The following is a 15,183-nucleotide window of genomic DNA, read 5'->3' as shown; positions in this document are numbered from 1 at the left end:
CAGGAGGTAAGATCCATTTTAGTAGCTGAAGTGAAATACAATTAGAATTCCCAATTCCTGCATTTATAAAAATGTGAATGGAAGCTAGGAAGTTAATCCCAGGGCATTGTACCCCTAGAAGACTCCCAAAAGAGGAGCATCTCTCATTTATAACTCTTCAGCTCACTTTACAGAGATTTGAGTTTTTCCTAGACTCCTCCACCACATTTTTAAATGATATCTAGATTTCTTTTTTTTTATTATTTTTTAACATTATTTTATTTGGTCATTTCCAAACATTATTCATTGGAAACGAAAATCATTTTCTCCCCCACCCCTCCCACCTCTCCCATAGCCGATGCATGATTCCATTGGGTATCACATGTGTTTTTGACTCGAACCCATTTCCGTGTTGTTGGTATTTGCATTAGAGTGTTCATTTAGAGTCTCTCCTCAGTCATATCCCCTCCACCTCTGTAGTCAAGCAGTTGCTTTTCCTCAGTGTCTTTACTCCCACAGTTTATCCTCTGCTTGTGGATAGTGTTTTTTAGATCCCTGCAGATTGTTCAGGGACATTGAATTGTTCCTAAAGAAGTCCATTACCATCGATTGTACCACAGTGTATCAGTCTCTGTGTATAATGATTTCCTGGTTCTGCTCCACTCACTCTGCATCAATTCCTGGAGGTTGTACCAGTCTCCATGGAATTCCTTCACTTTATTATTCCTTTTAGCACAATATTATTCCATCACCAACATATACCATAATTTCTTCAGCAATTCCCCAATTGAAAGGCATCCCCTCATTTTCCAATTTTTGGCCCCCACAAAGAGTGAAGCTATGAATATTCTTGTACAAGTCTTTTTCCTTATTATCTCTTTGGGGTACAAACCCAGCAGTGCTATGGCTGGATCAAAGGGCAGACAGTCTTTTATCACCCTTTGGGCATAGTTCCAAATTGCCCTCCAGAATGGTTGGATCAATTCACAACTCTACCAACAATGGATTAGTGTCCCTACCTTGCCACATCCCCTCCAGCATTCATTATTTTCCTTTGCTGTCATGTTAGCCAATCTGCTAGGTGTGAGGTGATACCTCAGAGTTGTTTGATTTGCATCTCTCTGATTATAAGAGATGTAGAGCACTTTTTCATGTGCTTATTAATAGTTTTGATTATTTTGGCTAAAAACTGCCTGTTCATATCCCTTGCCCATTTATCAATTGGAGAATGGCTTGATTTTTTGTACAATTGATTTAGCTCTTTGTAAATTTGAGTAATTAAACCTTTGTCAGAGGTTTTTATGAAGATTGCTTCCCAATTTGTTGCTTCCTTTCTCATTTTGGTTACATTGATTTTGTTTGTACAAAACCTTTTTAATTTGATGTAATCAAAATTGTTTATTTTGCATTTTGTGACTCATTCTATGTCTTGCTTGGTTTTAAAGTCTTTCCCTTCCCAAAGGTCTGACACATATACTATTCTGTGTTTGCCTAATTTTCTTATAGTTTCCTTATGTTCAAGTCATTCACCCATTTTGAATTTATCTTGGTGTAGGGTGTGAGGTGTTGATCTACACCTAATCTTTCCCACACTGTCTTCCAATTTTCCCAGCAGATTTAATGAAATAGGGTATTTTTATCCCAAAAGCTGGGTTCTCTGTGTTTGTCATATACTGTCCTGCCGAGGTCACTTACCCCGAGTCTATTCCACTGATCCTCCTTTCTGTCTCTTAGCCAGTACCAAATTGTTTTGATGACCCCTGCTTTATAAGATAGTCTGAGATCTGGGACTGCAAGGCCCCCTTCCTTTGTATTTTTTTTTTCATTGCTTCCCTGGATATCCTTGATCCTTTGTTCTTCCAAATGAACTTTGTCATGGTTTTTTCTAAATCAGTAAAAAAAGTTTTTGGAAATTCAATGGGTATGGCACTAAATAGATAAATGAGTTTGGGCAGGATGGTCATTTTTATTATGTTGTCTCGTCCTACCCATGAGCAGTTAATGTTCTTCCAATTGTTCAAGTCTAGCTTTAGTTATGTGGAGAGTGTTTTGTAGTTGTGTTCATATAGTTCCTTTATTTGTTTCGGGAGATAGATTCCTAATTATTTTTTTTTTTGTCTAAGGTGATTTTGAATGGGATTTCTCTTTCTACTTCTTGCTGCCAAGCTGTGTTGGAAATATATAGAAATGCTGATGACTTATGTGGGTTTATTTTGTATCCTGCAACTTTGCTAAAGTTGTTGATTATTTTGACTACCTTTTTGGTTGATTCTCTAGGATTCTTTAAATAAACCATCATATCTTCTGCAAAGAGCAATAACTTGGTCTCCTCCTTGCCTATTTTAATACCTTCAATTTCTTTTTCTTCTCTAATTGCTACTGCTAGTGTTTCTAGTACAATGTCAAATAATAGGGGTGATAATGGGCATCCTTGTTTCACTCCTGATCTTATTGGGAATGTGTCTAGTTTATTCCCATTGCAGATGATATTAGCTGATGGTTTTAGATATATACTGTTCATTATTTTTAGGAATGACCCTTCTATTCCTATGCTTTCTAGTGTTTTTAATAGGAATGGATGTTGTATTTTATCAAAGGCTTTTTCTGCATCTATTGAAATAATCATATGATTTTTGTTGGTTTGCTTGTTGATATGGTCAATTATGTGGATGGTTTTCCCAATATTGAACCAGCCCTGAATCTCTGGTATCAATCCTACTTGATCATGGTGAATGACTCTTCTGATCACTTGCTGGAGTCTTTTTGCTAGTATCCTATTTAAGATTTTTGCATCTATATTCATTAGGGAGATTGGTCTATAGTTTTCTTTCTCTGTTTTTGGCCTGCCTGGCTTTGGGATCAGTACAATGTTTGTGTCACAAAAGGAATTTGGTAGAATTCCCTCTTTGCTTATTATGTCAAATAGTTTGTATAGTATTGGGGTTAGCTGTTCTTTGAATGTTTGATTGAATTTATTTGTGAATCCATCTGGACCTGGGGATTTTTTCTTAGGGAGTTCTTTGATGGTTTGTTAATTTTCTTTTTCTGATATGGGGTTGTTTAGGTAATTTATTTCTTCCTCTTTTAGTCTAGGCAGTTTATATTTTTTTAAATATTCATCCATATCACCTAGGTTGGTATGTTTATTGCCATATAGTTGGGCACAGTAGTTTTTAATGATTGCCTTGATTTCCTCTTCATTAGAGGTAAGGTCTCCCTTTTCATCTTGGATACTGTCAATTTGGTTTTTTTCTTTCCTTTTTTTAATTAGACTGACTAGTACTTTGTCAATTTTATTTGTTTTTTCAAAGTACCAGCTTCTAGTCTTATACATTAAATCAATAGTTCTTTGACTTTCAATGTTATTAATTTCTCCTTTGATTTTTAGGATTTCTAATTTAGTCTTCATCTGAGGATTTTTAATTTGTTCACTTTCTAGTTTTTTAATTTGCATGCCCAATTCATTGACCTCTGCCCTTCTTAATTTGTTTATATACAAACTCAAGGATATAAATTTCTCCGAGTATTGCTTTGGCTGCATCCCATAGGTTTTGAAAGGATGTCTCACCATTGTCATTTCCTTCAATGAAGTTATTGTTTCTACGATTTGTTCTTTAACTAGCTGGTTTTAGAGAATCATATTGTTTAATTTCCAATTAATTTTTGATTTATCTCTCCATGTACCCTTACTATTATTTTTATTGCATTGTGGTCTGAGAAGGTTGCATTTATTATTTCTGCCCTTTTGCACTTGTTTGCAATGATTTTGTGCCGTAGTACATGGTCAATTTTTGTGAATGTCCCATTTGCTTCTGAAAAGAAGATGTATTCCTTTTTATCCCTATTTATTTTTCTCCATATGTCTACTAACTCTAATTTTTCTAAGATTTCATTTGCTTCTCTCACCTCTTTCTTGTTTATTTTTTTATTTGATTTATCTAGTTCGGATAGGGGAAGGTTCAGATCTCCCACTAGTATAATTTTTCTGTCTATTTAATCCTTGAGCTCCTCTAGTTTCTCCTTTAAAAATTTGGATACTCTGCCATTTGGTGCATACATATTGAGTACATATATTTTCTCATTGTCTATACTGCCCTTTATCAGGATGTAGTTACCTTCCCTATCTCTTTTAACTAGATTTATTTTTACTTTGGCTTTGTCCAATATCATGATTGCTACTCCTGCCTTCTTTTTATCATTTGATGCCCAAAAGATTTGGCTCCATCCTCTTACTTTCACCCTATGTGTATCTACCTTCCTCATGTGTGTTTCTTACAGACAGCATATGGTAGGGTTTTGGATTCTAATCCAGTCTGCTATTAGCTTGCATTTTATGGGTGAGTTCATTCCATTTACATTCAGAGTTATGATTACTAGCTGTGTATTTCCCAGCATTTTGATTTCTACTCCTGGTCCTGCCTTTTCTTCTTTCACTATTTCCTTCTACACCAATGTTTGTTTATAATCAGTCCCCCCTAGTCCCCACACCTTATTTTACTTCCCTTTCTACCCCCTCCCTTCTTATTCCCTCCCTTCTTTTCCCCTGTAGTCTTTTTAAAATTTCCCCCCTCACCCTCTCCCTTCCTTGTATTGCTTCCCTCCCCACAAGTCTGTTTTTTACCCTTCTACTCCCCTATAGGGCGCAAATCTATTCTCTTCCCCAATGAATTGGATTGTTCTTACCTCTTTGGTCAGTTTCAAAGTAAGTAAGAGTTGAGTATTTCCTACCTCCAACCTCTTTACCCTTCCAATGTATTGATGTTCTCCCTCCTCCTGCCATGAGCTCCTTTGTGACATATAAATTTACCCCCATTTGTTTCTTTTCCCATTTCTTTTAGTCATAACCTCTTTTTTTAGCTCTAGTCATGTATATATATATATATATATATACATACACTTGTGTATGTATTTGTGCATGCATATATCTATATACCTATTTTGTCTTGTCCTTTCATCCTATACAGTTTGTCACTGTTCCCTCTGAGTGTAATTCTTCTATCTGCTCAGATGATAGCAACAGTTTTTAAGAGTTACCAATGACCTCTTTTCTTATAGGGATACATATCATTTTAACTTATTGAGTCTCTTATAAAAATTTTTGTTGTTGTTTTGTTTTTCCCCCTCTTTTTTTAATTGCCTTTTGATGATTTTCTTGAGTTCTGTGCTTGGACATCAAATTTTCTGTTCAGGTCTGGTATTTTCTTTATGAATGCTCGGAACTCTTCTTTTGTGTTGAATGACCATACTTTCCCCTGTAAGAGTATAGTCAGTTTTGATGGGTATTTTATTCTTGGTTGTAGACCTAGGTCCCTTGCTTTCCGGAATATTGTATTCCCTCCCATTTGGTCCTTCAGTGTGGATGCAGACAGATCCTGTGTTAACCTCACCATGTTTCCATGGTATCTGAATGGCTTCTTCTTGGCAGCTTGTAATATCTTTTCTTTCATCTGATTGTTTTTGAATTTGGCTATAACATTTCTTGGTGTTGTCAATTGGGGATTAAATACAGGGGATGATCTGTGGATTCTTTCAATCTCCACTTTCCCCTCTTGTTCTAGGATCTCGGGACAGTTTTCCTGGATAATTTCCTCTAGTATTATGTCCAGGCTTTTTCTTTTGTTGTGGTCTTCTGGTAGTCCAATTATTCTTAAATTGTCTCTTCTTGAACGATTTTCTAAATCGTCTGTTTTGTGAATGAGATGCTTCACATTTTCCTCAATTTTTCATTCTTTTTATTTTGTTTTATAGTGTCCTGCTGCCTTGTGAGGTCACTTAATTCCAGTTGTTGTATTCTGGTTCTTAAAGATTGGATTTCATCTCTGGCTTTTTGGTCGTCTTTTTTCTTCTGGTCTGATTTTCTTTGAAGATCGTCTTTCATCCTCTTTACCTCGTCTTTCATCTCCTTTGCCTCATCTTTCATCTCCTTTGCCTCTTTTTCCAGCTGGTTGATTATGGCTTTCAAGATATTATTTTCTTGTTTTAGTTCAAGTGCCTCTGTTTCCAGATGACTTATCTTAATTTTTAAGTTCTTTTCCCAATTGTCTTCAGCCTCTCTTAGTTGTGTTTTGAGTTCTTCCACAGCCTGTATCCAATTCACTGGGATTTCTGGTTTATTGTTTGCTGATCTCTCCCCCTCTGTTCCATTGGCTGAGTAGTAGCTGTCTATTGTAGTTTCTTTCTTCTTTTTCTGTTGTTTGCTCAAATTCACCCCTTCTTTACTCCCCATATTTGTCTGTGCTCTTGATCCTCTCATCTTTTTTTTTTTTTTGTTTTTTGGGGGCTTCTATCAGTCTCCCCTCTTGGAGCTTTAACAGAGGCTCTCTTGGTGCAGTCTCTGGGGGAGGGTTGTTGGGGGTTTGAGCTCCCCGTCCTCTGGAGGCTTTTGATTGGCTTAATTTCCAGCAGTCAGTGAGGATGGGTGGGGAGCCTGGGCTTCCCGGCATTCTGGAGACTTTTGATGGGATTAAGTTCAGCTTGTTTGGGCTTGGTTTGCTCTGAGTTCTAAACTTTCTGGATGGCTGGACCAAATATGGAGGATCTCCAAAGCTCTGGCCAGGCTGCCAGGTCTATGTTCCTTCTAATTCTCCACAGAATTCTTTAGGATAAAATTGTCTTGACTCCGCCTCTAGGTTTCTGTTCTTTCATAAGACCCTGCTCTCTAAGGGGGGAGGGGTTGTGGCCTCTCTGAGCTCAGAGGGCTTCTGATGGGATTAGGTTTAGCTGGTTTGGTCCAAATGAGCCCTGAAGCAAAAAACCCTCCTCCTCCCCTTTCTGTGTTGAATGCCGGGAGACTGGACCAAGTTGCTTTCAAGGTAAGCCCTTTGGAGTAACCCCTTTGCCAGCCCTGAGGTTTCTGTCCTTTCAGAAGCTCTGAGGGCTCCTGATGGGATTGGGTTCAGCTGGTGCCCTAAAGCTGGAACCTCCCTTGAGACTCTGGAAGGACCCAGCCAGGGGGCTACAGGCTTCCCCCTTCTCTCTATGTTTCCCTGCTATCTGTGTTGGGGAGACTGGCTCAGGTTGTTTTCAAGGTGAGTCTTTCAGAATAGCCAGCCCTGAGGCCCTTTTTCCAGCCCTGAGGTTCCCGCTGCTGCCGTGAGCTCAGCACTCTGGGTTGGGGAGGGTGGGTCCTGGGACCTTCCTTCTGCTTACCCCTTAGATCCAAGTGATCTGGGTTCTGGCTTTTGGGAGGTCATACCTTTTGATCTAGGTCCAGGAGGAGGGTCTGTCCTGTTTTTCAGTTTGAATTTTGGTGTCCTGGGAGCATTCAGTTTGTGATTGGTAAGGAAGGGGTTTCAGAGGTCTGAACTTTCGCAGCCTCTAAGCCTCCATCTTGACTGGAAGTCAATATCTAGATTTCTTGATGATGTTCTTAGACCAAAATAAGTTTTACTTTGTTTAAAAATATGTTTACCAAGGTTGAAAGGTTTGCTAAGTTTGTCAAAATTGTGACAAATATCCATCAGTTCATAGGCTTTTAAAAATGCCATATAGCAATTTATGTGAAATATGATAGTGGGATTTTTTTTATTGTAATTAACTGCACTATTGAGAATTTTGAGGATATTGATACCTACATATTTGTACTACTGTTCTTTATAAGAAAAAATGTTACCTTGTGAAATTCATTTGCTTGTACTCACAGTGGATCATGGCCAGATATGAAGAGGAAATGGATCTCATTTTTGGTGAGAAAGCTTTATATTCTATATTTTCTTAGCTGACACACTGTGTCAATTTTTATAAGCTATATTTTTATTTTTTAAACTCTTTAATTATATTTTTATTGCATGTGCAATATACTATTTCAGTTTTTTTATTTTTTCTCTCCTTTTTATACTTGAAGCACATGTCACCAGTATTAAGATTTTCTTTAACTTTTTTGATTTAGCAGTAATATAAGTTTAAAATACATTTGCTATAATGTCAATGCATGCCCCCAAAGCTTGAGACTATAAAAATGATACCACTAATTGTTTAAAAAAAATTATGGGACTTTGCTTAATGAGTCTGTCTGATTCCAGGACAAGATATACAAAAGAGCCATTTCACAGGGCCAAAGAAGCAAAGCTAAACCTGAATTATGCCAAAAGAGCACACAGGTCAACAAATAAACCAATCCAGGAAGGATTAATGCACTTCTAAGCCAATATAAAGGACTTGAACCTACTGTTAAAACTCAAGGTTGCAATGCTTAACATAGGTTAAGAGGTAGGCCTTCCTTGTATCCACACTCACTCTGAAAATAATTACAGATGAGTATCCCAAACTTGGCTCCTAACCTTGCTCCTATAATCTAGTCCCTTTTCTGTCTTTCATAGTGTGGCAAACTTTCTGTAGTCTTGGTTACTGTCTGGGTAAATGCTTACGTGCTTAGATCATTTTAATTGGGGCCTGATTCAAGGACCTGTTATAGATTTATTTTTCCTTTACTTAGAATTTTTACACATAAGACTTTGATAGTCTATATTTTCATCCAGAAATTATCTTTTTTAATTTGGATTTTTCTGATGTCTTTTTAATTTCTCTTGCCAATTGATTCATATACCTCCTAACTCAGCCATGTATTCCTAAATGATCCTTGTATTTTTCAATCACCCTCTTCAAGGGGGGAATTTAAAAATATTATTTGAATTGTAAAGTTTAAATTCCTTTTAAGAAGAATTTTAGGTTAAGAAACATGATACCTCTCTGAATCCAGAAATTGAACTGTTTGGAGAAGACATCATGAAGATGCCTCCAGACCATAAGCTGCACGAGAAGATCAAGAATGAACTTTGGATGTGGTTGATTGAACATTTATTTTGTATACTTTCATGCCAAAGGTGACTTCCCCCAAACTGGCTTTTTATCAATGAGTCTAGCAATTATTGGTTTTGTTCTTTTTCCCTCTTATCCTCAAATTATTGTACTCTTTAAGTTGATTGTGTTTTCATGATCCTTTTTGGGGAAACCTTTCCTAATAAGAATCAAACGGGGTAATGTAAAAATGGAGATTTGAACCCCAGACTTCAATCCCCAGAAGTCCTCGATAGTTCCCAGAATTCCCTAAAATCTCACAGAGTACTCCCCTGGGCCAAGAACACAATTTGTATTTAAAATGACTCTCTGCCTACTTAGGCTCTCTCTTCTTTCACTGCTAAGCACACACAGGGAAGATGTGAGTGGCTGTGAATGGGCTCTGTGCCCTAAGCACATGCTTTCTTATTTTGTATTTTCTTTATTTCTAATAATCTTTAATAAACCTCTAAATATAATACTTTTAGTAAAGAAACTAATTTAATTTTTACAATTAATACATGTTGAGTACTGATATTTCCTCTTGTCTATACTGCCTTTTGTCACAATGTAATTCCCTTCCTATATCTTTTACCTAAATCTATTTTTACTTTGGCTTTGTCAGATATCATAATTGTGACTCCTGCTTTATTTTTCTCAGCTGATGTCCAGTAGATTTTGCTCCACCTGCTTACCGTTAGCCTATGTTTGTCTACCTTCCTCATGTGTGTTTCTTATAGACAACATGTGGTAGGATTTTGGTTTCTAATCCACTTTGGTATTTGTTTCTGTTTTATGGGTGAGTTCATTCCATTCACATTCAGAGTTATGATTCCCGGCTGTGTCTTTTCCAACATTTGGATTTCTACTCCTAGTCCTTCCCTTTCTTCTTTCACTATTTCCTTCTACACCAGTGTTTTGTTTTTAATCAGTCCCTCTAATTCCCATCCTTATTTTACTTCCCTGTCTCCCCCCTTCTTATTCCTCTCTTATTTTCTTTATGGTCTTTTTAAACTACCCCCCACCCTCTCCCTCCTTTGTATTGCTTCCCTCCCCACCATCTGTTTGTTACCCTTCTACTTCTCTATAGGGCATGAATCAATTCTCTGCCTCAATGGATCTGATTATTCTTCCCTCTTTGAGTCAATTTCAATGCCCGTAAGAATTAAATATTTCTTGTCTCTAACCTCTTTACCCTTCCAGTGTATTGGAGTTCTCCTCTATCCCCATCATGCGCTTCTTTATAACATAAATTTACATCATTTTGCCTCTTTTCCCATTTCTCTTAGTATTAACCTCATTTTAAATCTCTAGTTTATATATATATATATTACATGTATATAATACATATATATACATACATACATATTTATGTCTTAGCATTTCATCCTATCAGCTTGTCACTGTTCCCTCTGAGTATAATTCTTCTAGTTACCCAGGTGATAATAACAATTTTTAAGATTTACCAATATGCTGTTTTCCTGTAGGGATAGCAAGTATTTTAACTTATTGGGTCCCTTAAAAAAGTTTTTTTTTTGTTTTCCCCCCTTTCTTAATTACCTTTTGGTGATTCTCTTGAGTTCTGTGTTTGGGCATCAAATTTTCTGTTCAAATCTGATCTTTTCTTTATGAATGCGTGGAAGTCTTTTATTTTATTAAATGATGATACTTTCCCCTGAAAAAATATAGTCAGTTTTGCTGGGTAGTTGATTCTTGGTTGTAGACCTAGTTTCCTTGCTTTCCAGAATATCATATTCTATACCTTTTGGTCCTTCAGTGTAGATGCAGCCAGATCCTGTGTCATCCTAACTGTGGTTCCATAGAATCGGAATGACTTCTTAGCAGTTTGTAATATTTTTTCCTTGTTTTGGTAGTTCTTGTATTTGGCTATAACATTCCTGGGTATTGTCAATTGAGGATTAAGTACAGGAGGTGATCTGTAGATTCTTTCAATCTCTACTTTTCCCTCTTGCTCTAGACTGTGGGGGCACTTTTCTTGGATAATTTCCTGTAGAATGATGTCCAGGCTTTTTCTTTTGTCATGATCTTCTGGAAGTCCAATTATTCTTAAGTTGTTTCTCCTGGACCTATTTTCTCAATCTCCCATTTTGTGAATTGCTGTGGGGTGTGCCAGCCTCCCACAGGGGATGGGATCTTGTAGGTGGGACAGTGTTGGCAAAATGATGGATGGGACACAGCTTTCACATTTAATCCACAGCACAGGTTTTACAGGATAAACTGCTCCACCTTGGCCTAGCTTTATTTTATACCCTTATGATCACACATCTTCTTGGCACACAGTTTCATTCTCAATATACATGTTTCCATGGAACCTCACAACAGACAGGAAACCTAGGGAAATAGTCAATGAAATACTGTTGCTAGGGGAAGGTTCAGTGGGTAGAATCAACATGACCAAGATATAGGTTAGGGAATTCAGAGCACAGATTTGCCAGAAATGTTTATGCCTAGAAAAGAGGGTTCTATCTAAGTGGGTATATAAGAATCTTTAGGTTTAATTTTGTAATTGGGCTCTCCTGGTAATATCCTGGGGGGTCAGAGTGAGACATATATATTAACCCTGCTCTCATCTATTTTTCCTGGGGCTAAGTAAAAATAATAATCATGGCAATTCCAATAATAAGGGGATGTTAATAATGAAAGTCACTTAGGGGTGTTTCCATTCTTTGTTGGGGCTGCTTTGCAGTCCCCAGTTTCCATGTGGACTGTGTCAAATGGCCTTTGATGGCTCCCAGGAGTGAATGAGGTGTTTCATATTTTCCTTAATTTTTTTCATTCTTTTGATTTTGTTTTATAGTTTCCTGTGGCCTGTGAATCTTGAAATTTCTCAGACTTGTGAATGTTAAAAAATTCCCCAGACCCTACTTCATAAGGTTGGATTAAGACCATTCCCCATTTGGGCAGTGAAGCTACTTAGATCAGGAATGTGAGAACTCTGCTTAGATCAGGAATGTGAGACCTCTACTCCATCCCTACTTAAGTCTGCCCTAGGGGAAGATAAAGTTGTAAACTCTTTTCTGAACAATTAAAAGTACTTAAACTCATACTTATAGTAAGACAAAAAGTTCTTTAAGCTATGCCTATTTTAGAACTAATACAAAAGGGTGCTAAGTACCTATAAAGGTCAAGCAACTTGTGAATTTACAAGGAACAAAGAGGTGAAAACTTACTCAGATTCTAGTCTACTCAGGTGTAAATTACTCAAAAAGATTAGTCTACTCAGGTGTGAACTAAGAATGGTCTGTCCTTTGAAAAACGTCTACTGTGATTGGTAGATGTGAGAACTTAGGGGAGGAGACATAGGAGAAAATTCCCTTTATAAGGAGATGAGAAATCTGAAAACAAGACAGTCTCTTGAATACAGTCTCTAAGGAGGCTGTTGGGAGAGAGCTCTGGAAACAGGCTCTTGGGACAGTCTCTTGAGGACAGTCTGTTGAAAAGGGTCTCTTGAGAACAGCTCTAAGAAGGCTGTTGGGAGAGAGTCTCTAAGGAGGCTCTGAAGACAGTCTGAAGGAGGCTGACTCTGGCTGGAACTCCCTCTGAAGAGACTCTGTCTCTCTGAATCCTTGCTTGGACAAATATTGTGGTGAGTGATTAAGGACTGACTGATCTTTCTCTTAAGGGCTTAGGCCTGGGTTGGCCAGGGCTGCCCTGGGCTGGCCTATCCTTTTCTCATTATTCCCCCTTTTCTCTCTTTCTCTCCTTTTCTTTAATTCCTCATTTGTATTAATTAAAATCTCTATAAAACTCAGCTGACTTGGGTATATTTGAATAATTGGGAATATTTCCCTGGCGACCACCTTATATTTGATTTAAAAACAAAACACTGTAGTGAAAACATATTTCCTGCGGTCACAACTTACTCATCCACTCTTATATCTACTACAATTTATATCTTCCACTATTTAATCATCACAGTTTATGACCACAAACTATTTTAAATATTACAGGTCTCATAAAGTTATTTGCTTCTGGTTGTTGGGTTCTAGTTTTTGAAGACTGAATTTCATCCCTGGCTTTTTTGTCATCTTTCTCCTTCTGATCTTTTATCTTCTTTGCCTCATCTTTAATCTTGTTAATCTTGACTTTCAAGATACTGTTTTCTCATTTTAGTTCAAGTGCCTCTGTTTCCAGATGGCTTATCTTGCTTTTTAAGTTCTTTTTTTTTTCCAGTTGTCTTCAGCCTCTCTTAATTGTTTTTTGAATTTTATTTTGAATTCTTCCAAAGCCTGTGTCCAATTTGCTAGAGTTTCTGTGTTTTTGCTTGGTGTTCCTTGATCCTCCTCTGTTCCATTGATCCTCCTTTATTCATTACCTGGATAGAAGCTGTTGGTTGTAATTTCTTTGTTCTTTTTTATGTTGTTTATTCATATTTTCCCCTTCTTTCCCCCCTGTAGTCTTGCTTCTCTCATTATGTGTTGGATCTGTGAGGTTTTAAAAAAAAAAGACCAACAGGGGTCAGTCCAAAATTATTCCTGGTTGAACTTCCAAATATAACCTGGAAAAAATCTAATTTTAATGATAGGGGGTGGTTGGTTCCTAGTTTACCATCCATTTTTTAGGCTTTTTTTACAATAAAAAATGTCAAAACATTATAAGTCAAACTTCTTTGGGATGAAAAGCTTCCTAATTCCTGACCAATGGCCACTTACTTTGAATTGATGATTCACTGAATGATAGCTTGGCATAAAAGACAAAACACTGGACTTGGTGCCAGGAGATCTGAGTTCAGGTCCTTGCTCTAATATTTCTATTTATGTAATCACATTTCCTGGATTTTCTGGTTTATAAAATTGGGATAACATATATACCACTGCACATGGTTTATATGGGGAAAGCATTTTGTAAACTTTGAAGTATTATATAAATGTGAAAGATGCAATCATTTGAGAGGCAGCATGCTTAGCATAGCAGATAAAAAGCTAACCTTGGTTTAGGCCTTGCCTCTGATATATATTGGTAGGTGATCTTGAGAAAGTCATTTGACATCTAAGTTCTTTAGGTACCCTTTTAACACTATAAGTTAAAGAATAGATGCTGATCTAAATTGATAGAAATTCCTTACCAGGAGTTACCTACACAGAACTAGTCATATAAAAAAATTAATAACCATGTAATAAGTACCTGCTTATTAGGTTTTATGGGAGATTCAGGGGTAATTAAGATATAGAATCTACTACACTGAGCCTGGAGAAGAAGGAAGGGGTAGGACATATGGCCAAATATATTATACCATAGCTACCCTAAAGAATAGACTATAAAAGAAGTACAGAGTACTGGACAAGATTGGAAGATGAAAGTATTATAACCTATTGAAGGGATAAATACAGGCTTCATGTAGGAATTGGCCTTTGAGGTGGACCTGAAAGCATGAATAGAACTTCAAAAGGTAGAGGTAGTCAGGGAGGGCATGGGGCATGGCATCGTGTAAGCAAAAGCATGGTAGCAGAAAAGTACTTGAAGTATATCTATGTAAATAGTCTCAGTCTGACTGGTACATATAGAATACTTGCAGTGGAGAATAAGGTGTTTCATAACTTTTCTCAAAATCTTTCTTAGGGTATTAGGAGTAGGGGAGCTTTAGAACAAGTTGTATCAATCAGAAATGTAGCTGAAGTATCTCTAAAAGGTTTTCTCATCATATTCAGTCCTTACTAGAATACTGATCTCTTGCTGTATAGGGAAGGAATCAAAAGCTGCCACAAGATATCAGATATACAAGGAAAATATAAAAATGTATACACTCTCCCTTAAGTCCTTATTTGTGGTTTCATCAGAGGGGAAGAGAATAATCTTTGTTAGGGAAGTTTTTCCTCAATTGGTCAAGATAACACAGTAGTGCTCTTTTTATATACTTTGGTCTACCTTGGCACTCTCCTTCAGTTAATAATCCAGTCTACTCAGTCCCAAACATTAGCCAGTTTAACTAAACATACCAATAAGAGCTTTTTTCTTCTCCTTAGAAATCCTCATTTGTTTTCACATGCCAGAGCAATTGTGTCACAATGAAGCCCAATTACAACTGCTGTTATTTGCCACCTCAATGCAGAAACAGCAAGATGTTCTCAGGTTCACTATTGTGACCACTTATCTGATAATTGCCAGGAGTTAAGGCTTAATAGATAAGCAGGTGTCAGTTTGTGAGAGATCTTGAATGCACAGGAGTCTGGATTCTATTTGGAGTTACTATAAGAGATTTGAATGGAGGAGCAGGATGATGAGATCTATGTATACTTTAAAAGATTTATGATTTTCTAATGTAATGGACTTCTGTACTAGTAACAATGCAATGATCCAGGACAATTCTGAGGGACTTATGAGAAAGAACATTATCCACATCCAGAGAAAGAACTGTGGGAGTAGAAACACAGAAGAAAAGCAACTGCTTGATCACATGGGTAGATGGGG

The 15,183-nt window shown here is 37.1% G+C and overlaps 1 long non-coding RNA gene across 2 annotated transcripts in view; it reads right to left on the bottom strand.

The window, feature by feature from the left end:
• Positions 1 to 15,183, bottom strand: part of LOC130455509 (uncharacterized) — a 37,865-nt gene that overhangs the window by 7,668 nt on the left and 15,014 nt on the right. For both annotated transcript variants that reach the window (XR_008913527.1, XR_008913526.1), the window contains exon 3: positions 10,315 to 13,199. This is a non-coding gene — a long non-coding RNA (uncharacterized LOC130455509). The remainder of the gene's footprint in view (positions 1 to 10,314; positions 13,200 to 15,183) is intronic.

The sequence above is a fragment of the Monodelphis domestica genome, chromosome 7 (assembly GCF_027887165.1).
Source record: "Monodelphis domestica isolate mMonDom1 chromosome 7, mMonDom1.pri, whole genome shotgun sequence".
Classification (NCBI taxonomy): domain Eukaryota; kingdom Metazoa; phylum Chordata; class Mammalia; order Didelphimorphia; family Didelphidae; genus Monodelphis; species Monodelphis domestica.
Note: the sequence above shows the minus strand (reverse complement) of the source record. Positions and strands in the feature narration are given on the sequence as shown.